The 27,569-nt window shown below is 42.1% G+C and overlaps 1 long non-coding RNA gene across 1 annotated transcript; it reads right to left on the bottom strand.

Moving 5' to 3' along the window:
• Positions 1 to 210: 210 nt before the first annotated feature.
• On the bottom strand, positions 211 to 27,399 carry LOC134358373 (uncharacterized). The gene is made up of 3 exons (XR_010020868.1): positions 26,799 to 27,399; positions 9,227 to 9,336; positions 211 to 387 (listed from the first exon to the last, which is right to left on the bottom strand). It is a non-coding gene; the product is annotated as an uncharacterized LOC134358373 (long non-coding RNA).
• Positions 27,400 to 27,569: the final 170 nt, after the last annotated feature.

The following is a 27,569-nucleotide window of genomic DNA, read 5'->3' as shown; positions in this document are numbered from 1 at the left end:
CTGGATTCCCAGTTTCTATCAAGATCTGGTAAAAGGTAATCAACTGACAGCATTAACTCATTTTCTTTCTCCGCAGATGCTTCCAGACCTGCTTGCTATTTCCAGCATAATATTTTTTTTCTGAATATAATTTGTACTTCCAGCATCCAGAGTTTTTTTTACTTTTTCAATTTGCTTTTCCAGTCTTACAGTATGTCTCACAACTGCAATTTCTCTCTCCTCTTCAGGTATTTCAGATTTCATTCATTTCATCGTACGTACACCTCCTTCAAAGATACCTTTTGTTTCAGCCCCTTAGCCTCTCTTGTCCAGCACCATCAGCATCACTCAATTGCTCCTGCTCTCCAGCCCATCATAAGTATTCCGTTTATCTTCTCTGCATTCTATCTGAAGACAAAGATTATCGAAACACACAGTGAAATATGCCTTTTGCATCAAATCAAATCAGCATGAATTGTGCTGGGGGCAGCCCACAAGTCTCGGCACACTTCTGGTGTCAATGTTAAATGTAAATCCATAAACAGACTAGAAGTGTAATATTTGGATGATCTAATGATGCCCACAATTTACTAACTGTAACCCTCCTGTATGTTTTTGGAATATGGGAGGAAACTGAAGCACCCGGAGGAAACATGGTCATGGGGAGAATGTACAAACTCCTTACAGACAGCGGCAGGCATCAAACCATAATTGGTGATCACTAACGATGTAAAGTGATTGTGCTAACCACTACGCTGCCATGCTGCCCCCACCTGTATCACCATCCTATCACTTCCTGGGGAGAACGAACAAAGTCCTTAGAGATAGTTCTGGGAATCGAACCATGATTGTTGATTGCTGGCGCTGTAAAGTGACTGTGCTAACAGCTACGCTACCATGCCATCTCCACCCATATTGCCACCCTGTTATGTCCAGGAGTTATGGAGAATGTACAGACTCCTTAGAGATAATGCTGGGAATCAAACCACAATTGGTAATGGCTGGCAGTAAAAAGAGATTGTGCTAACCACTATGCTATTGTGCCACCCCCACCCATATTGCCACCCTATCATGCCCCATGCTTTCCAAGAAACTTCAAATGTATTTGATTTCAAAACTTTTTCCCATTCTAATGAAATATCATCAGACACTGTCTGTCTTGAGTAAGGTTGACACAGTTTTTCCTCTCCTGGCGAGTTTGGCTGGACTTGCTGGACATTTCCTACAGCTCTGCTTTTCACAGCTTTTGCATTCTTTTGCTTGTGTCCTATCTCTCTAATTTCAGTCATTAACTTACACTCTAGACAACATCATCGACAGCTTATCACCATGGCAGTACTGGCCTCACCCTTTCAGAAATATTCCCTTCGACCTATCCATCCCACTACCTTCTCTACAAATCACAACTAAGTTACTTTCTTTTTTAGCTTTGATGAAGGGTCTTCAACCTAAAATATTAACTCTGCTTCTCTTTCCACAGCTACTGCCTAACTGACTGAATGTTTTTCATAGTTTCTGTCTCTATTTCATAGGGAAAGTACTTATAAAGCTTACGTTTGGAGGATTCTGTGGAAAAGGGTATGGATGGTGGGAGTATTAATATAACTCCGTTAAAAACCGAGCAAAGCCTGAAGCTGCAGGATGGTGCTTCTTGTGTTCACTTCTTCCAGGAAACCCATATGATCATACGGCAAACATGCAAACTCCAAACAAACAAGCATAAAATGTCAGGATTGAACCTAGGTCTCTGGAGGTATGAGGCAGCAGTAAACTAGTTGCATCACCCTGCTATTTGGATTTCCTCAGAGAACTCCAGTTTCCTTCCAAATCCCTAAACTGCGTGGGTTAGTGGGTTATTTGGCCACTGGAAATTAATTGCCCCTTGTATGTCAGTGAGTGGTAGAATACGGGAAAAATTGATGCGAACGTGAAAAGAATGAAATGGGATTAATGAAAATAGGTGATTAGTTGGTGTGAACTTGGTGAGGTGTTTCTGAGCTGTATGGCTCGGGGTCCACCCTGTCAGGCAGTATATTCAAAATCACAACTGACTGAGTATAAAATCTTTCCATTATACTACCAGGAATGTTGTGAAGATGCAAGAATTGTCCCACATTGAATTTGTATGTGGGACAAACAGGAGGGCCCGCATTGTGGGGCCATGATTGGCTGAGACAACTACAACTTGACTAGAGACCATTCACAATTTGCATGCTAGATCCCCTGCAAAAGAGACAACTGAAAGCAAATTAGGATAGGTACTGGATGATGCCACAGCAGTGTTCAAGGATAGCATTGCAAAACACATACAGAGCTAGTGTAAAATAATGTTAAATGAAAATCCACACCCAGGTTTTCCGAAGCCTGTCCAGTTCCTTATACCATTGCTGATAAAGTAGCCAGTGAGCTAAATTGTATGGAGGCTGAAGGAATTCGTTCCAAGGTTGAGTGGAGCACCAGTGGTCCCATCAGCTTGGTTGGATGGGTCTGTGGTGATTTTAAAGTCACCATCAACCCAGTGGATCAATACCCCCTGCCCAGGATAGAAGATATCTTTGCAAACCTTTCTGGAGGGAAACACTTCAGCAAAGTGGACTTACCTGAGGCCTACTTACAGATGGAGATGGAAGAAGAGTCCAAAGTGTTTCTCACTATAAACACTCACAAAGGGCTTTATTGCTATAATAGGCTTACTACTGAAGTAGCATCTTCACCTGCACTCTGACAGAAAACTATGGGCCAGGTACTACAAGGCTGCCCAGGTAGTCAGTGTTATCAGGATGACGTCATTGTTATTGGTAAGGATGACATGGAACATCTCCAGACTCTTAAGACAACATTTCATTGCTGGCTCTGTGATACTACTTCTTCATCCTGTGAATGAACTATGTTGGCCAGGAATCTCTCACAAAATCTCACCTGAAGAGCGATATCACTTTTGAGTCAACATCACACTGGAGTGCAAACCTAGGTTACGTGCTCATGCCTGGAACAAGACATGACATCACAACCGTCTGACTTGGTGACAGACCACCACAAACCTGCGTCTGGCAGCCATGAAAGAGTGTGCACTTATGCTGCACCTTCCAAAACCTTTTGCCTCGCCATCACTAAACAGAAGGTTGCACAGAAGCTGATTGCTCCTTCCCCAGGAAAAATGGCCACCAGGAGAACATTTTAAAAATAATTCATTAAAGGGTAGTGACCAGTAGCTGGAGAAACAAATTATTTACAAGGAGCACCATACACTGGAATTGGAAATGGTTTATTGTTATCACATGTACTGACGTGAAAATCTTGTCCTGCGTGCTGTTTGTACAGATCAGATCATTGCATGGTGCATTGATGCAGAACAAAGTAAGACAATAACAATGCTGAATAAAGTGTTACATCTATAGAGATAACGTTTTCTCACCTTCAGCATTGGTGAGAAAACCTAACCAAGTCCTTCCTGAGACAAAGATGGGAGGATTGTCCCACACTAGACCAAGTGGAGGGTAAGTTCCTACAGCCCAGTTGGTACACAGTCTATCAGACTCCCCCTTACCTGACACTTCTTGAATTAATTAGAACTGTGGTGGTAAATAAATGTTCTTTCTTTCCTGAATCATCGCAGTGTTTTAGCTCATGTGACAATCCCTGCACAAAGACATCTGATCTGAGTTATTAAAACTGAACCAACCAGCCCTGGACCACCTGCTGGACATTCCAAAATAGGTGGGTGCTTAATGGTTTGGTACAGAATCCTGTTTGTCTCCAAAATTTTTCTTCTGAACATTTTGTGTCCGAACAAGGGCTAGACAGGTCTTTGGTTTAATGTGGTACGGACTGGGTATGGGGCAGCTGAACTACCTGCTGCACACAATTTTGATGCAAGTTAAATTATAGCCTGGTGGGTATGTGTAACAATCTCTGGGAAAATCACTACCACAGCCTGAAGAAAGAAGAAACTTCTTTACTCAAAAGTTGGTGAGATTGTTGAATTCTCCGTTACAAGGAGGAGTTAAGGCAATTTTACTGGCACACAAGAGAAAAGGGAGTATGAAGACAATTTCTCATGAGGGAAGTCGGTTGGGACAGAGCATAAGCATTGAGATGGGGTGGTTGGGTTGAGTGGTTTGATACTTTGTGGTGTACACTATATTCAAAACAGTCTTATGGATCTAGATATATAGCAGGACTATAGGATAGCCACAGGGTGGCAGACTATGCTCAACTGAGACAACAGGAATCCTGCAGATGCTGGAAATTCAAGCAACACACATCAAAGTTGCTGGTGAACGCAGCAGGCCAGGCAGCATCTCTAGGAAGAGGTACAGTCGACGTTTCAGGCCGAGACCCTTCGTCAGGACTAACTGAAGGAAGAGTTAGTAAGAGATTTGAAAGTGGGAGGGGGAGGGGGAGATCTAAAATGATAGGAGAAGACAGGAGGGGGAAGGATGGAGCCAAGAGCTGGACAGGTGACATGATCCTCTCATATCCCCTTTGCCAATCACCTGTCCAGCTCTTGGCTCCATCCCTCCCCCTCCTGTCTTCTCCTATCATTTTAGATCTCCCCCTCCCCCTCCCACTTTCAAATCTCTTACTAACTCTTCCTTCAGTTAGTCCTGACGAAGGGTCTCGGCCTGAAACGTCGACTGTACCTCTTCCTAGAGATGCTGCCTGGCCTGCTGCGTTCACCAGCAACTTTGATGTGTATGCTCAACTGAGATAAGGTTCTTGCCATATGGGTTGGGGTCCCGTGATTACAAGCAGCAAAGGGAAATTGACAAAGCTTTTCAAAGCTCAAAGTAAATTTTATTATCAAAGTACATATATGTCACCATTTACAACCCTGAGATTCATTTCTTGTGGGCGTACTCAACAAATCTGCAGAACCGTAACTATATCAGAATCAATGAAAGACCACCCAATGAGGGCATTCGACCAGAGTGCAGAAGACCATAAATTATACAAACAGGAAAAAAAAGAAACAAAAAGATAAATAAATAAGCAATAAATATTAAGGACACGAGATGAAGGGTCCTTGAAAGTGAGTCCATAGGTTGCAAGATTAAACTGCAGTACAGGATTAACAAGATTATTCTCCAGTCTTTCTGTTCACATGAAGTACGTTGCACTTGGGAACCTCGATGCTGAATTGAGGTAACAGAGCCTTAGACTGAAATGCTTTCCTGCTCAGAGTTAGGCTTGTTAATCAGGGACTATGCAGGTAGCAAGTGGAATGTCCTAGAACTAAGTCCTGGGGCAACACACACACCAGATTCTGAAGGAGCTCAATGGGTCAGGCAGCATCCCTGGATGGAAATGAACAATCGACATTTCAAATAATCAAAACTGGAAAGGAAGGGGGCAGAAGTCAGAATAAGAAGAATGGGGAAGGGAGAGGATTACACGTTTGCAGTGAGACTAGGTGAGGGGGAAGGTGGGTGGGTCAGGAAGAGCAATGAAGGAGAATAATGTAAGAAGCTGGGTGGCGGTAGGCAGAAGAGCTAAAGGACTGAAGAAGCAGGAATCTAATAGGAGAAGATAGCAGAATGATGGAATAAATGGAAGGAGGAGGGGAACCCGAGGGAGGTGATGGTCATGTTGTAAGGACAGGGCAGGAGAATAGAACTGATGAGAGGGTAACCAGATTGGATTATGAAAAAAGAGAGAAAGGGGAGGGGAAACTCCAGTAATTATTCTTTTTTTAACCCTCCCAATCCCTATCTCCCTTTTTCCATTCCCCATTCTGGTTACCTTCTCACTCCTTCTCTTCTACTCACCTACCCATCACCTCCCTCTGGTTTCCATCCTCCTTCCCTTTCTTCTGTCCTCTCCAATTATATTCCTCCTTCTTCAGATCTTTACCTTTTCCACCTATCCCATTACATGTTCTTACTTCATAACCCCTCCCCACCCATCTAGTTATTTTGGCTTCAGCCCACTTTTTTGCTAGACTTCATTAAGGGTCTTGCCCAAAACAATGACTTTTTATTTCCCTCCATAAATGCTGCCTGACTTGCTGAGTTCCTCCAGCAATTTGCATAACTGAATATGAAGTGAATAAATATTTTGCATCAGTCTTCACTGTGGAAGACACTAGCAGTTTGGTGCAATTCCAGGTGTCGGGGCATGAAGCGTGTGAAGTTACCATAACTAAAAGAAGGTTCTTGGGAAACTGAAAGATCTGAAGGTAGGTAAGTCATCTGAACCAGATGGTGTAAACTCCAGAGCTCTTAAAGAGGTGGCTGCAGAGCTTGGGGAGGCATTAGTAATGAACTTTCAAGAATCACTAGATTCTGCAATGATTCCAGAAGATTGAAAAATCGCAAATATCACTCCACTCTTCAAGAAGGGAGAAAGATAGAAGAAATGAAATTATAGGACCATTAGTCTGCCATCAGTGGTTGGGAAAATATTGGAGTTGATTATTAAGGATGAGGTCTCAGAATACTTGGAGGCACATGATAAAATAGGCCGTAGTCAGCATAGTTTCCTCCAGGGAAAATCTTGCCTGACAAAGCTGGTGGAATTCTTTGAAGAAATAACAAGCAGGATAGACAAAGGAGATTTGGTTGATGTTGTGTTCTTAGATTTTCAGAAGGCGTTTGACGAGGTGCCACACATGAAGCTGCTTAACAAGCCACGAGCCCATGATATTACAGGGAAGATTGTAGAATGGATGGAACAGTCACTGATCGGCTGGAGGCAAAGACAGAGAGTAAAGGGAACCTTTTCTGGTTGGCTGCTGTTCCCCAGGGGTCTGTGTTTTGACTGATTCTTTTTACATTATTTATCAATGATTTCGATGATGGAATTGACGGCTTTATTGCAGAGTTTGCAGATGACATAAAGATAGGTGGTGGGGCAGATAGTTTTGAAGAAGTAGAGGGGCTACAGAGGGACTTAGGTGGATTCGTAGAAATGGCAAAGAAATGGCAGATGGAATACAGTCTCAGGATGTGTATGGTCATGCACTTTGATAGAAGAAACGAAACAGTTGATAGTTTTCTGGATGAAGAGAAAATTTTAAAAAGGTGCAAAGTGATTTGGGAATCCTTGTGCAAGGTTCCCTAAAGGTTAAATTTGCAGTTTGAGTCTGTGATGAGGAAGGCAAGTGCAATGCTAGCATTCATTTCAAGAGCACTAGAATATAAAAGCAAAGATGTGATGTTGAAACTTTATAAAGCATTGGGGAGGACTCGCTTGGAATATTGTGAGTAGTTTTGGGCCCCTGAAAAAGAATGTGCTGAAACAGGAGAGGGTTCAAAGGACCTTCACGAAAATGTTTTTGGGATTGAATGGCTTGTCGTATGAAGAGCGTTTGATGGTTCTGGGCCTGTATTCACTAAAATTCAGAAGAATGAGCGGTGACCTCATTTAAACCTATTGAATGGTGGAAGGCCTTAATAGAGTGGATGTGGAGAGGATGTTTCCTTTGGTGGGAGAGTTTAAGACCAGAGGACACAGCCTCAGACTAGAGGGTTGTCATTTTAGAATGGAGATGTGGACGAATTTCTTTAGCCAGAGAGTGGTGAATCTGTGGAATTCTTTGCCACAGGCAGCTGTGGAGGCCAAGTCTTTATGTATATTTAAGGCAGAGGTTGACAGTTCTTGATTGGTCAGGGCATGAAGGGATATGGGGAGAAGGCAGGAGATTAGGGCTGAGGGGAAAATTGGATCAGCCATGATGAAATGGTATAGCAGTCACGATGGGCTAAATGGACTAATTCTTCTCCTATATCTTATGTCCAGCATCTGATGTATCTATTGTGTCAATGGTGAGCTCCCTGGGAGTACTATCAGGTGCATCTTTGAAGAAAAACAGGAAAAGGCAAGATTGACCCTTTTCCAGATTATGGCAAAATTTTCTAAATTACCAGAGACTCCAGACTATGTATAGACAAAATTTAGGGAAGTTGTCATCCCTCCAGAATCTAAGAGTAATTTCCAGAAAACTACTGCAAACGAAACAATGGGAAGAATGGTGAGATTTGAGCATAATCCAATTTTATTGATTGAATTCTTTCAGTCTTTCAATTATATATTGGAGACGAAACCATGAAGTATTTTTGCTAATGACCAGTCAGACTAGAAGTTTGTTTCCTTTCTGATTGGCTCTGAGAAGACAATAGGAACTGGAATATGGATGGAAGGCAAGTGCATATGTTGGTTAGCAAGATGGGGAAGTAGGCTGAGGTTTGGGAGTTTGAGGAGAGCTGTCAGCTAATGTGCTGAGACATCCTGAGTAGAAGGTAATGCTTATCATGTAAACTTACTGAGAAAGCTACGACTATGTACTGTATTCCAAAGGATGAAAAAAAAAATTGAAAGAATATATTAGATTTATTGCACCTCTTTTTCTCCCAGACTTCTGCACAACTTACTCGCCTTGCTTGTCTGCCCATTTCCTTTCTACCAAGTTTTTTACACGGAGATTAGTGGGTGCCTGGGATGCAATGCCTGGGCCGGTGGTTGAGGCAGATACATTAGGGACTTCTAGGAGACATTTAGATAGGTACTTGAATGTGAGCAAAATGAAGGATATGGACATTGTGTAGCGAGAAGAGACTTATATAGCTAGCCATTTGATTACTAATTTAAGTGGTTCATCCTCTTCCTGTGCTGTACAAGTCTATGTTCTATGTTCTAAATGCCCTCAAGTTTACAGGAGACATCTCATTGCTTCAGTGTCCATAACCTCCTCTGTTTGATTAAGAAAGAGAAGGAAAAAAAAGAAAAAAACTTGATTTGTCATCTATCCCACTCAACCCTGAACATTCTCTTTTCTCTCCTGTATTGGGCAAGAACATACAAAAGCCTGAAAGCACGTACCATCGGGGTCAAGGATAGATTCTACCCCTGTTATAAGACTATTGAATGATTCCCTAAGATGCAAAGATGGACTCCTAACAACACAGTCTACCTTGTTATGGTCTTGCATCGTATGGCTTACCTGCACTGCAGTTTCTCTGTAGTTATTACATTTTATTGTGCAATGTTATTGTACCTTGTTCTACTTCAATGCACTGTGCAATGATTTGATCTGTGTGAACAGTATGCAAGGCAAGCTTTTCACTGTATTTTGGTACATGGAAAATAATAAACCAAAACCAATTCTTAAAATCCCAGTGCTCACCATAGATTGCACTTTGACCTCAACAGCTGCACTTTCACCATTGGACAGTTCTCTCAAAATGGCTGCTTCCAGTAGAGCTGCCTCCCTACCATATGGTAGGTAAGGATAAGATCACTCACTTACCTGGACTCCGTAAGATGTTGATGCCTCTCCTCCTTGCCACCAGCTTCCATAGTTTGGATACAGCACTATGCTGTCAGGGTAATTCTTTGTAATTGAAAGATGGGGCAGTCCTAGGAAGATAGAAGCATGGGGAGACTATCAGCCTTCAATCCTGTTCTGCCATTGAATTAAATCAGTGGAGCAGAGTGTTTGGCCCATGGGATATTTTATTAATGTCTCTCAAAGTGAGCAAATTGCCACACCACTATCCAAACTAATTTTAAGCTCCCAAAACCAATGCTAATTGGCACCATCAGACCTTCCATCTGTAAGTGATTTTCAATCCCATTCCATCTTCTCCATATGGTTGATAAGTGCTCAAAAGTTCCTTCATCAAGGAGCTTTTGAGCACTTAATTGAATCTTTTCCTGTAGTTTTCTTGTACTCTATTCCTATTACAGAGCTTGGAAAATATTGTTTTGGGAATCTGGTATTGGACAGACAAGCAAATTTGGAAGAACCCCAACAATATTCACTGGATTTCAAGAAGGAATTGGCACAGTCGAGTAAACGGAGACATTTCAGTGAGGCGGGAAGGCACTGGGCAAATAGCAGTACCTCTGTTCCATTGTGTATTATTAATCATGGCTACTCAGTGTTAATGTCAATGCTTCCCACTTTCCTGCTATACATTACTGTGCCTGAGAAGACTGTAGCCCTACGAGCTATTTTGGGTCACACAATGATTATCGGTCTGCAGTACAGTATAGCTTTAATTACAAAACTCATTATAATGCAAAGGAAATACTTGGACATGCCTCACTAACAATCCCACACAATGCTTTCCGCAGTGGTTTTTTTCAAAGGCAGCCTGACTCGGCTCTTTTCCCCACACCACGCTGCTCCCACAAGTTAGTTTTGATCTGCTGAGTTCCTCCAGCACTTTTGTGTGTTCTCTTAAGTTTTGATCTATTGCTTCCTTTGGTTTTACTGTGTCTCACTGAATTCCCCAGGGGCTATTTTGTTTTTGTAATTCTCACCTTGAATAAAGTTTCAAGTCAGTACTCACTTACTGTAAAGGGAATCAAGAAAGTGAAAAGGGAAGAGGAAGTGAGACTGGGTTAAAAGGAGTTTAGGAGGGATTGGCTTTGCTGGTAAATTCAGGACAGAATTTGATGCGGCAGAACCAAATTGAGGTAGCGGGACTTGGGCCCGGCCCTGAGAGCAAGGAAAGAATGAAGGATTGGTGATTTAATCGCTAGGCTGAATTGGAAAGGTCAGGTATAGGGTGAATTGAGGCAGTGGGGCCTGGGCCCGGGTCCGAGATGAGAAACAACTTAAAGTTTGGCCGATTTAAATGCCGGGCCTGAGTGAAGAGTCAGGGTGTTGATACTGGAGGCAAGGAATGGGCCTGTTCAGCTCGCTGCTCCACAAGGTTTACTTGTCTCTGAGCTGAACTGAAGCTATGGCCTACAACTAATGGGCTCTTGAATTGGCTGCAGTTATGAACTGGCTTTGTGGCTGTGGACTCACTATCGTGAACTTCAGTTCTGAATGTTATTTACTGATTGCAAAATTTGTTTTTTTTTCCCCTGCACATTGGGTATTTCACGGTTGTTTTTCAATGGGCTCTGTCAGGTTTCTTTGTTTTGTGGCTGCCTGTAAGGAGACAAATCTCAAGGTTGTACATAGTATACATACTTCGATAATAAATGTACTTTGAATACTGTGCTGTGAAACATGCAGAATGATCTATCTAAAGATAGTGATCATGGAATTTTTTTTTCTCATGGTTACACGTCGAAGCTGCACCCTCTCTAACATGCTGGTAGAGAGAGTTTTATTTAGGTTTTCTTTAGCGCTGGAAATGGTTACATCCTGACACGCAGGGCAGAAGCAAGATCACATTGTGTATTCCACGGACCAGCAAATACCGGCTGGCTTAGCGAACAGAGTGGCGGACACCCCTGCTGAAATCCGGAGGAAAACACACAGAGGGGGATCACAAAGCCGAGGAAAGAGGACCGGGTCGAGACAACAGAGACTTTTGGAGAAGAGGAGTTTGGTGGGTAATACCGTTCCGGCTGACCGGAAGTGCACTGAGAGCGGTAAGCGTAAAGGAGTTGGGTGCTTACTGTTCTGGCTAACAACGGATGGTGCAATCACGGGTATATTACAATCGAGGAACGTGTCTGCAGATTGGATATTGTACTTTTTACTGTTGGACTTCGGCCACATTCCACCGTGATACAACACTTGGCGGCATGGGAGGTTGTTCCTGCCTGTGGCCATCGAACATGCAGCTCCTCCCGTGGAGAGTCAGACACCCTGAGCCAATAGACTGGTCCTGGACTTACTTTCCATCTGGCATAGTTTGCATTTTTGTGTTTGATTGTTGGGGTTTTTTGTATTGCTATATTTACGCTCTATTCTTAGTTGGTGCAGCTGTAACGAAACCAAATTTCCCACAGGATTAATAAAGTGTATCTACCTATCTATCTATCTATTGTTATTCTATGTTAGGAAATAGCTGGCAGCTTTCAACATGTTCCAAAACACTTCAAGTTCAAATTCAAGTTTAGTGTCATTCAACCATACAAATGAATATGGCTAAATGAAACATCGTTCCCCTGGGGCCAAGGTGCAAAGCACAGTACGTATAGTCACAGACAACACATACAGTTACAATCCAGTACATACCATCACAAAATAATATTAGCACGTCCCTGAGTGCCATGGCCTGAAGATTGTTATGAAGTGGAGATGCATATTTATTTAAGACAGTAATATGTTACTGGTACTATTATAATAAAATAAACAGTTGTATAAATATGTAAAACAGCAGCAATAAAAGATGAAGAGTGACCAGTGGGGGATGAGAGAGTATCTGTGAGTTAGGAAGTGGTGGTGTGAGGGGCATTCAGACAGGATGTACGTGTGTGCTGCAAGGCAGCCGAGTCTTAAGAAGTCTAACAGCTTGGGGTAAGAAGCTGTTACCCAGTCTGGCAGTTCCAGTCTGTGTTCTGAGATAAGTTCTGCCTAATGACAGGAGGTCTAAGAAGTTGTCAAAAGAGTGGGAGAGGTCTTTGATAATGCTGGAGGCACTGCATATGCAGTGCCTCTGATGTATGTCTTGAATGGTGCTGCAGAGAGAAGAGAGACCCTGACGAATTTTTCAGCAGTCTTCACTATCTGTTGCAGAGTCCCAGTGGAATGTGGTGAGAATGGGACAGGGGGTGGGGGGTGGAGAGCCTTGCTCAGGAAGTGGAGGCACTGCTGTGTTTTCTTAGCTATAGATCTGATGTTGAGAGACTAGGTGAGATCATCTTTAATATGCATGCCAATAAACTTGGTATTCCTGACTCTCTCTGTGGAGAAGCAATTGATTTGCAGCCTGCACCTTCCTGAAGTTCCCAATCATCTCTTTAGTCTTGTCCATGTTGAGACCCAGTTTGTTGCATCTACATCAGTCCTCATTCTGTTCTACCTTCTCCCTGTATGCTGTTTCATCATTGTTGTTGATAAGGCCAATCTTCAGCAAACTTAATGATGTGGTTAGAACAGAATCTGGCAGTCCAGTTGCATGTTGGCAGTGTGAACAGCAGCAGGCTGAACCGGTAGCCTTGGAAGGCAAAGCAGTGCATGTTGTTGATGTGTACTTCAGCAAGGCATTTGACAAGGTCCCACATGGGAGTTTAGTCAAGAAGGTTCAATCGCTTGGCATTCAAGAAGAAGTAGTAAATTGGATTAGACATTGGCTTTGCGGGAGAAACAAGAGAGTGGTGGTAGATGGTTGCCTCTGACTGGAGGCCTGTGACTAGTGGTGTGCCACAGGGATTGGTGCTGGGCCCATTGTTGTTTATCATCTGTGTCAATGATCTGGATTATAAAATGGTTAATTGGATTGGCAAATTTGTGGATGACACCAAGATTGGGGGTGTAGTGGACAGTAAGGAAGGCTATCATGGCTTGCGGAGGGAGATGCATCAGCTGGAAAAATGGCAGATAAATTAATGCAGACAAGTGCGAGGTGTTGCAGTTCAGTAGGACTAACCAGGGTAGGTTTTACATAGTGAATGGTAGGGCACTGAGGAGTCTGGTAGAACAAAGGGACCTGGGAATACAGGTCCATAATTCATTGAAAGTGGCATCACAGGTAGGTAGGGTCATAAAGAAAGCTTTTAGCACATTGGCCTTCATAAATCAAAGTATTATGTACAGGAGATGGAATGTTATGATGAAGTTGTATAAGATGTTGGAGAAGCCTAATTTGGAATATTGTGTGCAGTTTTGTTTACCTATCTACAGGAAAGATGTAAATAAGATTGAAAGAGTACAGATAAAATTTACAAGGATGTTGCCAGGTCTGGAGCACCTGTGTTATAGGGAAAGATTGAATAGGTTAGGACCTTATTCCTTAGAATGTAGAAGATTGAGAGGAGATTTTTGATAAGAGGTACAGTATACAAAATTATGAGGGGCGTAGGTAGGGTAAGTGCAAGCAGGTTCTTCCACTGAGTTTGAGTGGGACTATAAACAGAGATCATGGTTCAAGGGTGAAAGCTGAAAAGTATAAGGGGAAGATGAGGGGAAACTTCTTCACTCAGACGGCCATGAGGGTATGGAATGAGTTGCCAGCATAAGTAGTGAATGTGAGCTCGATTTCAATGCTTAAGCGAAGTTTGGATAGGTACATGGATCGTAAGGATATGGAGGGCTATGGTCCTGGTGCAGGTTGTTGGGAGTAGACTGCTTAAATGGTTTTGGCATAGATTAGATGGGCCAAAGGGCCTGTTTCCCTGATGTACTTCTTTTGGACTCTTATTATCTCATGTTCTCATTATCTATTGCTATTTATTTCTATTTGCATTTGCACAGTTTGTTGTCTTCTGCATTCTGGTTGTTCTTTCATTGACCCTCTTATAGTTACTGTTCTGTAGATTTGCTGAGCGTGCCCACAAGAAAATGAATTTCAGGGTGGAATATAGTGACATATGTGTAATTTGCTAATAACATTTACTTTGAACTTTATATAAGAAATTCTTATACACCTTAGTGGAGTCTTACATGTTGTGAAATTTGTTGTTTTGTGAAATTTGTTGTTTCATGGTATTTATCATATTTGTTAACTTTTAGACCATAAGACATAGGAGTAGTACTAGGCCATTTCAGTCTGTTCCACCAGTTGTTCATGCTGAGTTATTTTTCCTCTCAATCTTTCTTATCAAAAAGGAACATCTCATTAAATGATGGCAGTGTATTGAAAACACGTATTATCAAAAGGATTTCAAAAGGTCTATTCACTTGATGAAGCTTACACTTTCCGATAACTTGAGTGCAAAATGTCAACTCAGAGATAAGGTGGTGTGAGATTATGTCTGAGTGATGTCAACTCTACAAGATTCCACTGAAATTAAAGTTGCTGTCTTTTAGCAGTGTAGGTCCAGATAAATTTGAGATTCGCACACATCGTCAAAATTCAAGATAAAATACAGAAAATGATCACAAGATTGACGGACTGTGCATCTAGATTACTGAAGCACAAGTTACACTACAGTATAGAAAACCCTGGTTTGACCACTGTGAGCAGTTCTGGGGACCACAATTTTACATTTGCCTTGGATGCATTACAGTGGAGATTTGCCAACATGATACCTTGATTAAATTATGACAGGAGAGGTGTGAGATTATTTCCTGGAATTTTGCAAAATTAGGATTTTTCAAGATATTAAAAGGAACCTTTTGTGATTACATGAGAAAAATCAAGTTTATTGTCATTTAACTATATACATCTATACTGTCAAATGAGACATTTTTCCCAACACAGTAGTACACATAACACACAATAATTTAGGAAGGTAAGGGTAAAATATACCTATGAATTACACATAAATAAATAAAGTGCATAACTTAAATATTGTAAGATACAGAACAGGTTAACTGATGACATTCAGAATGCGATGCGGCAGGGAGTTCAGAAGCCTAATGGCCTGAGGGAAAAAACTGTTTCCCATCCTGATTGTTCTTGTTTTTACGCATCGGAGTTTCCTGCCTGATGATAGAAAGTCAAAGAGGATGGGTGGGATCCTGGATAATACTAAGGGCCCTGTGTATGGAGCGCTCCTGATAAATGTCCCTGATGGATGGTAGGGATCCTGTCAGCCATTCTCACAGTCCTTTGTAGGGTCTGAGCTTGGCTGCTCCCATACCTGATGGAGATGCAGCTTGTCAGGACACTTCAATGGTGCGCCTATAAAATTAAGTTAAGATGTGGGGTGGGGGAGCCTCGCTTGCTTCAATCTCCTTAGGAAGTGGAGGTGCTGCTGTGCTTTCTTTTTCTGGGGGGTGATATTCTGGCCACCTGTGATGTTAGCTCCCAGGAATTTGGTGCACAATGATTTTCCTTGGTCTTTACCACATTCGGATTTTGGCTCTTCTTTTCTCAGCATGCCACTACCTGTTCCACTTCCTCTCTGTACTCTGACTCATCATCGCTGTTGATGAGGCCAACTACTGTTGCATCAACCACAAACTTGATGAGCTGGATCCTGTAACACAGTCATGCGGCAGCAGTGTGAACAACAGCGGGCTAAGCACACAGCCTTGGGTCGGGGGGGGGGGGTTAGCGCCAGTGCTCAGCGTAATGGGACCAGAGACTGACAACAGTCTTTCTATTAGAAAGTCCAGGATCCATTTACAGAAGGAGGAATTGAGACCGAGCAAGGACAGTTTCCCCACTAGTTTCTGGAGTATGATGGTGTTAAAAGCTGAACTGAAGTCTATAAACAGCAGCCTGGCATGTGAGAACCCATTTTCCAGGTGGGACAGGACAGAATGGAGGGCAGAGGCTATTGCATCACCAATGGATTGATTCAAGCGATAAGTGAACTGGAACGGGTTGAATGTAGTGGGAGTAAGGCCTTAATGTGCTCCATGAGCAGCTGGTCGAAGCATTTCATAATGGTCAATGTTAATGCCACCGGACGATAGTCATTTAGACAGGTTACTGTCACCTTCTTTGGCACTGGAATGATGGTTGCAGCCTTGAAAACTGAGAGGGCAATGGACAATATATCCATCAGCACCTCAGTTAGCTGGGCTACACAGTCTTTCAGAACCCGACCTGGTGTATCATCGGGCCCCGCAGCTTTACATGGGTTGACTCTGGCCAGGGTCTTCCTCACCTCAGTTCCAGCCAGATGGAGTGTCTGTTCCCATGTGGGGAGGGGTGCCTTCCTCGCCAGAACTTTGTTCTGTGCATCAAACTGGGCGCAAAAGACATTCAGGCTGTCAGGGAGTGAGGCATCCTGGTCACTGACATAGAGGGTAGACTTGTAGTCTGTGAATTTCCTGCCACGTTTTCCCTGTGTCTGTGGTATCACAGAAGTGGCTGTATATCCTCTGAGAACGCTCCCGTTTTGCCTTCCTGATGGAGCCAGAAAGCACGGTTCTTGCTTCCCTGAGAGCTGTCACGTTCCCTTGACCTAAAGGAAGCATCATGATCCCTCAGCCATGCATGGACATCTGCAGTATGCCATGGCTTCTGACTTGCCCTCACCCGGATGTGTTTCGTGATGGTAACAGCCTCAGTACACTTCTCTATGTTGCTGGTGACAGAATCCACATATTCCTCAAGCCTGGGAATTTTGGAGTTTAGTGCACAACTAAAAGAGTAGAATTATATTTCTCAGGAATAAAATTACATGCAGAGAGTAAGATAAATTTGAAAGACAATTAATGCTGCACCAGTGTTCACTTTATAAATTAAGTTTTAAACATGTTAAGTGACAGGTTATAGGGAAAAGGCATACATATGGAGTTACTGATCAATCATGATCTCACTGAGTGAACAGACTTAAAGTGCTGAAAGGTTTTTGTCTGTTTTTATTGTCTTCTATTCTAATAACTGGACTAAAGCCAGAATGTTTTTATATGTGATATTGGTTGTAAATAATGATAATTTTTTATTGTAAGGATTGTGACATGTAACTAACTGCTCAGTTTGTAAAGAGCCATTGAAGTAACTCTATGCACTTTGTTTGAGCTCCTAATGTTTTGCATTATACACTCAGTGGCCATTTTATTACAAACCCCATTTCCAGAAAAGTTGGGATATTTTCCAAAATGCAATAAAAACAAAAATCTGTGATATGTTAATTCACGTGAACCTTTATTTAACTGACAAAAGTACAAAGAAAAGATTTTCAATAGTTTTACTGACCAACTTAATTGTATTTTGTAAATATACACAAACTTAGAATTTGATGGTTGCAACACACTCAACAAAAGTTGGGACAGAGGCATGTTTACCATTGTGTTACATCATCTTTCCTTTTAATAACACTTTTTAATCGTTTTGGAACTGAGGATACTAATTGTAGTAGATTTGCAATTGGAAATTTTGTCCATTCTTGCTTGATATAAGACTTCAGCTGCTCAACAGTCCGTGGTCTCTGTTGTCTGATTCTCCTCTTCATGATGCACCATACATTTTCAATAGGAGATAGATCTGGACTGGCAGCAGGCCAGTCAAGCACACGCACTCTGTGTCTACAAAGCCACGCTGTTGTAGCCCGTGCAGAATGTGGTCTGGCATTGTCCTGCTGAAATAAGCATGGACGTCCCGGGAAGAGGCGTCGCCTTGATGGCAACATATGTCTCCCTAAAATCCTAATATACGCCTCAGAGTCAATGATACCTTCACATACATGCAACTCACCCATGCCGTGGGCACTGATGCACCCCCATACCATCACAGATGCTGGCTTTTGCACCTTTCGCTGATAACAATCTGGATGGTTGTTTTCATCTTTGGCACGGAGAACTCGAAGCCCGTTTTTTCCGAAAACTAGCTGAAATGTGGACTCATCTGACCACAGCACACGGTTCCACAGTCTTTCGGTCCATCTGAGATGAGCTTGGGCCCAGAGAACTCACCGGCGTTTCTGCATAGAGTTGATGTATGGCTTCCTCCTTGCGTAATACAGTTTCAAGTTGCATTTCTGGATGCAGCGATGGACTGTGTTGAGTGACAATGGTTTTCCGAAGTACTCCCGAGCCCAGGTGGCTATAATTGTCACAGTAGCATGACGGTTTCTTAGGCAGTGCACCTGAGGGCTCGAAGATCACGCGCATTCAACAGTGCTTTCTGACCTTGCCCTTTACGCACTGAGATGTCTCTGAATTCTCTGAATCTTTTCACAATATTATGTACTGTAGATGTTGAAAGACCTAAATTCTCTGCAATCTTGCGTTGAGAAATGTTCCTTTTGAACTGACTAACAATTCTCTCACGAATTTTGGCACAAAGGGGTGAGCCACGACCCATCCTTGCTTGCAAAGACTGAGCCTTTGATGGATGCTACTTTTATACCCAGTCATGATACCTCATCTGCTACCAATTAGCCTGCTTAATGTGGAGTCTTCCAAACCAGTGTTACTTGAATATTCTGTGCACTTTTCAATCCTATTTTAACTCTGTCCCAACTTTTGTTGAGTGAGTTGCAGCCATCAAATTCTAAATTTGTGTATATTTACAAAATACGATTAAGTTGGTCAGTAAAACTATTGAAAATCTTTTCTTTGTACTTTTGTCAGTTAAATAAAGGTTCACGTGAATTAGCATATCACAGATTTTTGTTTTTTTTTGCATTTTGGAAAATATCCCAACTTTTCTGGAAATGGGGTTTGTAGATACACCTACTCATTAATGCAAAAATCTAAACAGCCAATCATGCAGCAGCAACTCAATGCATAAAAGCATGCAGACATGGGCAAGAGAATCAGTTGTTGTCCAGACCAAACATCAAAATGGGGAAGTAATGTGTTCTAAGTGACTTTGACCATGGAATGATTGTTGGTGCCAGACGGGGGATGGTTTGAGTATCTCAGAAACTGTTGATCTCCTGGGATTTTCACAGATAACAGTTTCTAGAGATTACAGAGAATAGTGCGAAATACACAAAAAAAAATCAGTGAGTGGCAGTTCTGTGGGTGAAAACACCTCGTTAATGGAAGAGGTCAGAGGGGAATGGTCAGACAGGTTCAAGCTGACAGCAAGGTGACAGTAACTCAAATAATTACACACTACAACCGTGGTGAGCAGAAGAGCTTCTCTGAACACACATGTCGAGTCTTGAAGTGGCTGGGCTACAGCAGTAGAAGACCATGAGCGTACTCTCAGATGGCACTTTATTAGGTGCAGGATGTACCTGATAAAGTGGCCACTGAGTGAACAAGTGCATACTCAGCAATGAGCTTCATTAGAGATTAAGGATTTACGAAGTACACACATTACACTTCAGAATTAAATGAGTGTATAAATCCTTAAAGCATCTGGGTAATTTCTTCTGCACAATTCTTGAGCAGAGCCAAAAGCTTGTTTATTTTAAATAAGTTAACAAAAGCATCTATTAACATTGAGACCAATTTCTTTCCTATTTACAAATTGAGACCAATTTCTTTCCAATTTACAAACAATAATAAAATGGCCGACCTGAAGGCTTTGTTGTTTTGACAAGTCTACTTCTAAAGTTAACCTTTAACAAATACACAATTTCACTTACTGTAATAACAGAATATTTAATCACATTGTAAACTGTTGGAGTTTGTCTTTAAGCACATTATTTTTTTTGTATTTTGGTATTAATTCCTATAACAACAAAATGCAATGGTTACATGGGAATAATTGGGTAAAATCTGATTGATTGTATACACTGAAAATTCTGATATCAGTCAGCACAGAGCCAGGAGGAATAAGTCTATAACCCTGAGTATATAACAATTTTAAAAATACGACTTCTTGTCATTTTTGATTTTTAACTCACTGCAGTTATTAAAGTCCAGGAGCAAATTCTCCGGTTCATGGAAATCTGAAGCAGAACAGAAATTGCTGGAAAAACTCACCAGGCTAGAAAGCATTTAAGAACATAAGAAACAGGAGCAGGCGTAGGCCAGCTGGCCCATCGAGCCTGCTCCTCCATTCAATAAGATCATAGCGGATCTGGCCTTGGACTCATCTCCACCAACCTGTCTTTTGCGCATAACCCTTTATTCCCCTAATCTATCCAACCTTATCTTAAATATATTTACTGAGGTAGCCTCCATTGCTTCATTGGGGAGAGAATTCCACAGATTCACCACTCTCTGGGAAAGGCAGTTCCTCCTCATCTTCGTCCTAAATCTACTCCCCCAAATCTTGAAGCTATGTCTCCTAGTTCTAGTCTCACCTATGAGTGGAAAAAATTTTCCTGACTCCATCATATCTATCCCTTTCATAATTTTATATGTTTCTATAAGATCTCTCATTCTTCTGAATTCCAGCGAGTACAGTCCCAGGCGACTCAATCTCTCCTCATAGTCTAACCCCTTCATCTCTGGTATCAACTTGGTGAACGTCCTCTGCACCGCCTCCAAAGCCAGTATATCCTTCCTCAAGTAAGGAGATCAGAACTGCATGCAGTACTCCAGGTGCGGCCTCACCAGTACCCTGTATAGTTGCAGCATAACTTTCCTGCTCTTAAATTCAATCCCTCGAGCATTAAAGGCTAATATTCCATTTGCCATCTTGATAGCCTGCTGCACCTGCAAACCAACCTTTTGTGATTCATGCACAAGCACTCCCAAGTCACTCAGCCAGCAGCATGCTGCAATTTTTTACCATTTAAATAATAATCTGATCTTCCATTTTTCCTTCCAAAGTGGATGACCTCACATTTACCAACATTGTACTCCATCTGCCAGGCCCTTGCCCACTCACTTAACCTTTCTATATCACTCTGCAGGCTCTCCATATCTTCTGCACAATTTGCTTTTCCACTCAATTTAGTGTCATCAGCAAACTTAGATACACTACACTTGGTCCCCTCTTCCAGATTGTTAATGTATATCGTGAACAGTTGTGGGCCCAGCACTGATCCCTGAGGCACACCACTCATCACTAATTGCCAACCAGAGTAACACCCATGTATCCCAACTCTTTGCTTTCTATTAGTTAACCAATCCTCTATCCATGCTAATTCATCATCCCCAGCTCTATGCATCCTTATCTTATAGATAAGTCTTTTATGCAGTATCTTATCGAATGCCTTCTGGAAATCCAAGTAATTAACGTCCATCTGTTCCCCTCTATCCACTTTGCTCATTATATCCTCAAAGAACTCCAATAAGTTTGTCAAACAGGACCTGCCTTTGCTGAATCCATGCTGCATCTGCCTGAAGGATCCATTTCTTTCCACATGCCTCGCTATTTCTTCTTTAATGATAACTTCAAGCATTTTCCAATCTACAGATGTTAAGCTAAATGGCTTATAGTGACTTGCCATTTGCCTACATCCTTTTTTGAACAGTGGCGTGACATTCACTGTCTTCCAATCCACCGGGACCTGACCAGTGTCCAGAGGATTTTGGTAAATATCAGCAAAACCTCTGCCACTTCTTGCAGTACGCTGGGATGTATTCCATAAGGACCAGGAGGTATCTATCTTCAGGCCCACAAGTTTGCTCAGCACTAGTGATAGCTATTGTAGCGAGGTCCTCACCTCCCATCGCATCCATAACATCACTCTTTGGCATGTTAGACGTGTCCTCCACCATGAAGACTGACACAAAATAGTCATTCAAAGCCTCGGCCATTTCCTCATTACCCGATATCTATTCCCTCTTCTTGTCCTCCAAGGAACCTACATTCACTTTAGACATCCTTTTCTGCTTTATATAATTTTAAAAACTTTTACTATCCATTTTTATATGTTGTGCCAGTTTATTTTTTTGTCCATCTTCCCTTTCTTTATTGCTTGCTTGGTGGTTCTTTGTTGCTTTTTAAAGTTTTCCCAATCTTCCAGTTTCCCACCACTCTTGCCAACTTTGTATGCACGAGCTTTTAGTCTGATGCCTTCTTTTATTTCCTTAGTTATCCAAAGCTGGCTCTCCTCACTCTTACTGTCCTTGTTTTTAACTGGAATATACTTTTGCTGTTCACCGTGAAAAATCTCTTTGAAAGTCCCACCATATAGACTGTATTCCCAGTCCTACACTAGCCAAATCCTCCCTCATCCCATTGTAGTCTTCATTGTTTAGGCATAATACACTGGTTTTAGATTGAACTATTGCACTCTCCATTTGTATGAGAAACTCAATCATACTGTGATCACTCTTTTCAAGAGGATCCCTAACTACAAGATCACTACTTCTACCTGTCTCATTGCACAGTACCAGATCTAAGATAGCAAGTTCCTTTGTAGGTTCAGTAACATGCTGTTCAAAAAAGCTATCATGAATGCATTCTTTGAAGTCCTCCTCAAGATTGCCTCAACGAACTTGATTCACTCAATCTATGTGCAAGTTAAAGTCCCCCACAATAACTGTTATTCTATTGATACATGCCTCAGATATTTCTCCATTTATTGCCTGTGCCACTATTATGCTATTATTTGGTGGCCAATCGACAACTGCCACCAATTTTTTTTTCTCTTTACTATTCCTAATCTCTACCCAGATGGATTCAGCATTCTGCTCCTTAGATCTTATATTGTCTCTCACTATCATGGAGGGCTAAGGTAATTTCTAAGGTAAGGACATGTTCGACACAGCTTTGTGGGCCAAAGGGCCTGTATTGTGCTGTAGGTTTTCTCTGCTCTATGTTCTATGTTCTATCACCCTGATCTCATCTTTAATTAATAGCACTACCCAACCTCCTCTACCTTCCTGCCTATCCTTCCATATTACCTGATGTTCTTGGATATTTAATTCCTATCCTCTCCACTCTGCAACCACATTTCTGCACTGGCCACTAAATCATATCCCTTTGTACTGGATTTGTGCCACAAGTTTACTGACCTTGTTTCAAATACTACAGGCATTCAGATAAAGTGCCCTTACACTCACTATACTTTTAAAATCATGTAATCTTTTCTCATTTACACTTGACTTTTCTTCACTTCACTCTTACTTTTCTCTTTTTTATCTTTTGTTTTAGCTTTAACCATACTTCTCCAATCTGTTGAACTGCCCGCCCCCCCCCCACCCCACCCTACTATTTAGTTGAAAGCCCTATCCACAGCCCTAGTTATGCAATTTGCTAGGATCCAGTACCCATCGCGGTTCAGGTGGAGCCCGTCCATGTTGCATGTTTGTGGAGAGAGGAACAGGCAACTAGGCAAAGTTAGGGAAAATCAGTATTATCATCCAGACAAAGGAGGTGTGCACAGGCGAGAACAAAGTATAAGGTGTATAATAAGTGGACAGCAGGAAAAATTAAATGCTAAAAGCAGCGATGGAGCCCAGTAAAGGTCAATTAATTAAATTCGATCTGCAGGTCAGATCAATGAATCGGTTACAAAACAAAATAACTAGTGGAAAAGATGAATAATGGGGTCATGTTCATGGGTTCATGGACTATTCAGAAATCTGATGGCAGAGGGGAGGCAGCTGTTCTTCCTGTCGTCCTCTCTGATGATAGTAATATGAAGTGGGCAGGTGTGAAAGTAAAGGAGAAAGAGAGACACACACTACATTGGAGTTCCTGTTGGGTAATGCCTGACAATGAGTCAATACTTGACTCCAGGTTGGAAATTCTGTTCATCAGTGAGTGGAAGTTCCTGCCAGAACCATTTGGAAAAACTATGTTTAATTTAACCTCCAAGTGCTCTGGAACTCTTTGCTGTTTTCTTGGTAGATTCTGGGGGTGACAGTATAAAATAAAACAAAATTAGGTAAGACTGAAGCTGTCCTGACAAACTGGATTGCTGAAACAAATGCAATTGCATCATGGCTTCTGAAACAGCAGGCAACCAGGTAGTGGTAGCAACAGAAACTACAGCAAAATAAATATATCCCTTTACCCAATAAACATGGAAGTCACATAATGACAACTTCAATGTTTTTAAAGTTTTTTTAAAAACTGTTTTCTTCATTCCTTCAGCTTTCCCAATTCTTTTCCCTCACATCAGTGACATTCCCTCTCCAGTTTTAGAATTGGCAATGGGTAAGCTTTTCCCAGAGGAATCAATTTCTCATGGTTCAGAGTTTGTATGTGCTAAAGTGGAACAGAAATTTTTTTCTCATATATAATTCAATATATGATTCTATTTTTCTCATCCCTCAAAGAGCTCCTGTCAATTTCAGCGATATTTTTTATACAAGCGGAATTATACATCGAGTCACGCACATAAACTCAGAGAAGGGTGTGTCCCCTTGTATGAAAACGTCTGAATGGCTTCACAAAGAGGGATTGACTATGACTAGAAAAATACTTCACCGCTGGGCTTCGCAGCATAGCAGTTAATTAACATAATGTTTTACTGCACGAGCAATTGGGGTTCAATTCCTAGCACTGTCTTGAAGGTGGTTGTATTGTGCCCCTGTGACTGTGTGGAGTGTGGGTTTTCTCCAGGTGCTACAAGGATGTATGGATTAGTAAGTTGTGAGCATGCTATGTTAGCACCAGAAGCACAGAGACACTTGCAGGCTGTCCTCCAGCATATCCGCAGACTGTGCAGGTTGTCGATTCAATGAATGCCTCTTACTGTGAGTTTTGATGTACATATGACAAATAAAGCTAATCTCTAACCTCTTTTAATGGACTCTTGGGTTATGAGTGTAACTGGAAAGCCTAGTCTCTGCCTTAGTGTGAGATTGCAACGGTGAGAGACAGCTGTAAGGTCACGCAGCTAATGTCGATACTGCGATAGTGGGTGCAGGAAAATGTTACAGGGAAGGACTGAAGAACAAGCTGAAGAGAAATTGTACATTGGAACAGACAAGTGATCTGGTGATTCCAGCACTGTTCTCCTGACACCAGGATGAAAACAGTCACTTGCTGAAACCTATTGCATCCAGCTGGAATCGGAATGGCAATTTAGTTTTCTGTGATGATGTGATTGTGCAACATGTAAATCATTTAAATCATCAGGCAATCATTTAAAAGCAGCAAGCAGGTACAGGCAACACCAAGGATTTCTTAATAGATATTAAATAGAATGAAATCTGCACCATGTCAAACCCGACTTTTGTAGGTCTTTTATGAAAATATGGGTGGCGGGATGAGATACGTCTCTACCAAAGGAGGTGTAAGGTGCTCCTTCCCTCCGTTATAGCCTGCAGGTCACCACTGACCAAGGTATAGCACCTGCTTGGCCCTCACAGAACCGGGTCATGTGAAGCCATGGGAGCAGGTGATGGATAGTCGTAAGAGCAGCCTGTGCATATCACAAGTCCTAGTTATGCGACCACAGATGCTAGGCAGACAATCTCCGAAGTGTGTTGATAATGGCTGGGGTCATTTGTCTTGTAAAGACACTGCCCAGAAGAAGGGCACTTCTGTAGAAAAGTTTGCCAAAATAATGATGGTGATGCAAGGAGATAGTTGCTTTTATGATGTTAGTTTTGGTTACATTAAAGACCATGAAGGATACATGAGGTTCAAATGTGAAAAGGTCTGAGTGCATCCGTCTGAAAGCAACATACTATATGTCCATATAGGGATGAAATGTCAGTGCAGAAGAGAGGGAGTGTTCAAATTGCCTGCTATAGGATGCCAGCGGTGTCAATGGGTGGATTAGAAATTAGAGAGATCTGGACTGGAATAGAGATTGGAGTAATATGAGCTATGGACTGAAACATAACTGACACATTTTGCTATTGATGTTCACCTGAACCACACCACGCACATGTTCTCATAGGTGAAAGCAAAGCTTGGAATTCCTTTCATAGTCAATTAATACCTTTATCTGAAACACAGTCACTTCTATAACGTAGGAAATATGGCAGACACATTACACAGCAAGCTCTTATAAACAGTATTAAGCAAAGGGTTGATTGCTTTATTGATGAGTCTAGATTATTGAAAGGTACAGCTGACAATGGATATGCTCCCATTTACAAATTCCATATGAAGTCACATGCCGCTAAGGCTTGGAAATAAATCACCATTCTTTTAACATTACTGGATCTTCATCATCATTGTGAGAGTGCTGTCAAATGCAGCTGTTTAAATTGATGACCTATTAGCACCTTCTCAGGGATGGATAATGATAACTGGATTCTGTCAGTCTCATGGGTATCCCTTGACAGAATAAAAGAATAAATAACAATCTGCTGGAAGAACTCAGTGGGTTAAACAGCATTAATGGGAGGAAAATCCCTCCCCATCACTGAGCACTCTGCAAGGATCACTGCCACAAGAAAGCAGCATCCGTTATCAAAGACTCCCACCATCCTGGCCATGGTCTCTTCTCGTTGCTGCCATTGGGAAGAAGGTGCAGGAGCCTTAGGTCCCATACCACCAAGTTCAAGAACATTCATTACCCTTCTACCATCAGGTTCCTGAACCTACGTGGATAAGTTCACTAAACTCTAAACTGATTCCACAACCTACGTACTCATTTTCAAGGACCCTACAACTCATGTTCTCACTTATTTATTTTTATTTGTGTTTTTTTTTTGTATTTGTACAGTTTATTTTATTTTGCACATTGTTTATCAGTTTTTATTGATTCCATTGTATTTCTTCTATTGTGAATGCTGCAAGAAAATGCATCTTAAGAGTAGTATAATATGGTGACATACAGTAGACGTACTTTGATAAAGAACTTACTTTAAAAGGAATTGTCCGTTCCTTTTCCTCCCACAGATGCTGCTCAACCTGTGTTCTTGCAGCAGGTTGTTTGATTCTCTGAATTTCAGCATCTACATTCTGTCTCAAAAGGATAAATAACACTGGGCTGGACACTGATGTTGTATAGGAGCTCTCTGTCCCAAAGACATCTTCTGGCAGCGTTCAGATACAAGAGAGACTGCACTTGCTGGTAATCTGGAGCAATTCACAAACGATGCTAGAGGAACTCAGCAGGTCAGTGTGGCCTGGTAGGGAATTTCTGTCCGAGACCTGTCCTGATGACCAGTTGACAAGGGGAGAGGCGGGGTGAGGGCAGTTCGCAGAGCACAAACATTAGCATGCACTGAGTTAGGATCAAGGTTCTGGGGCACTGGCTTTGCGATGATGATGTTGGGAGGTAATGGAGTAGAAGGATGAGAAATCAGAGGATCTAACGGGGATATCTCCCTCCTGACTTGCTGAGTTCTCTCAACATTTTGTGTGTGTTGCTCCCCGGGCAGTGAGGCGACTCCTCAGCACGGTTATTGGTGGATGTTGAAGCCCCGGCTATTAGGGATGCTGCCCTAAAATAGTCCTCTTGCTGGTCTGGTCCAAACACCCTCCTACCTTGAACTGAGCTCTGGGGCCCGGGGGGGGGGAGCGGCTGCTGGGCCCCGGTTGCTAGGTGACGGCGTGCGCTCAGTCTCTCTCTCTCTCTCTCTCTCTTTCTCTCTCTCTCTCTCCCCCCCCTCTTGCTTCCGCATTAACTTC

This window comes from Mobula hypostoma, chromosome 18, assembly GCF_963921235.1.
Source record: "Mobula hypostoma chromosome 18, sMobHyp1.1, whole genome shotgun sequence".
Lineage (NCBI taxonomy): Eukaryota > Metazoa > Chordata > Chondrichthyes > Myliobatiformes > Myliobatidae > Mobula > Mobula hypostoma.
Note: the sequence above shows the minus strand (reverse complement) of the source record. Positions and strands in the feature narration are given on the sequence as shown.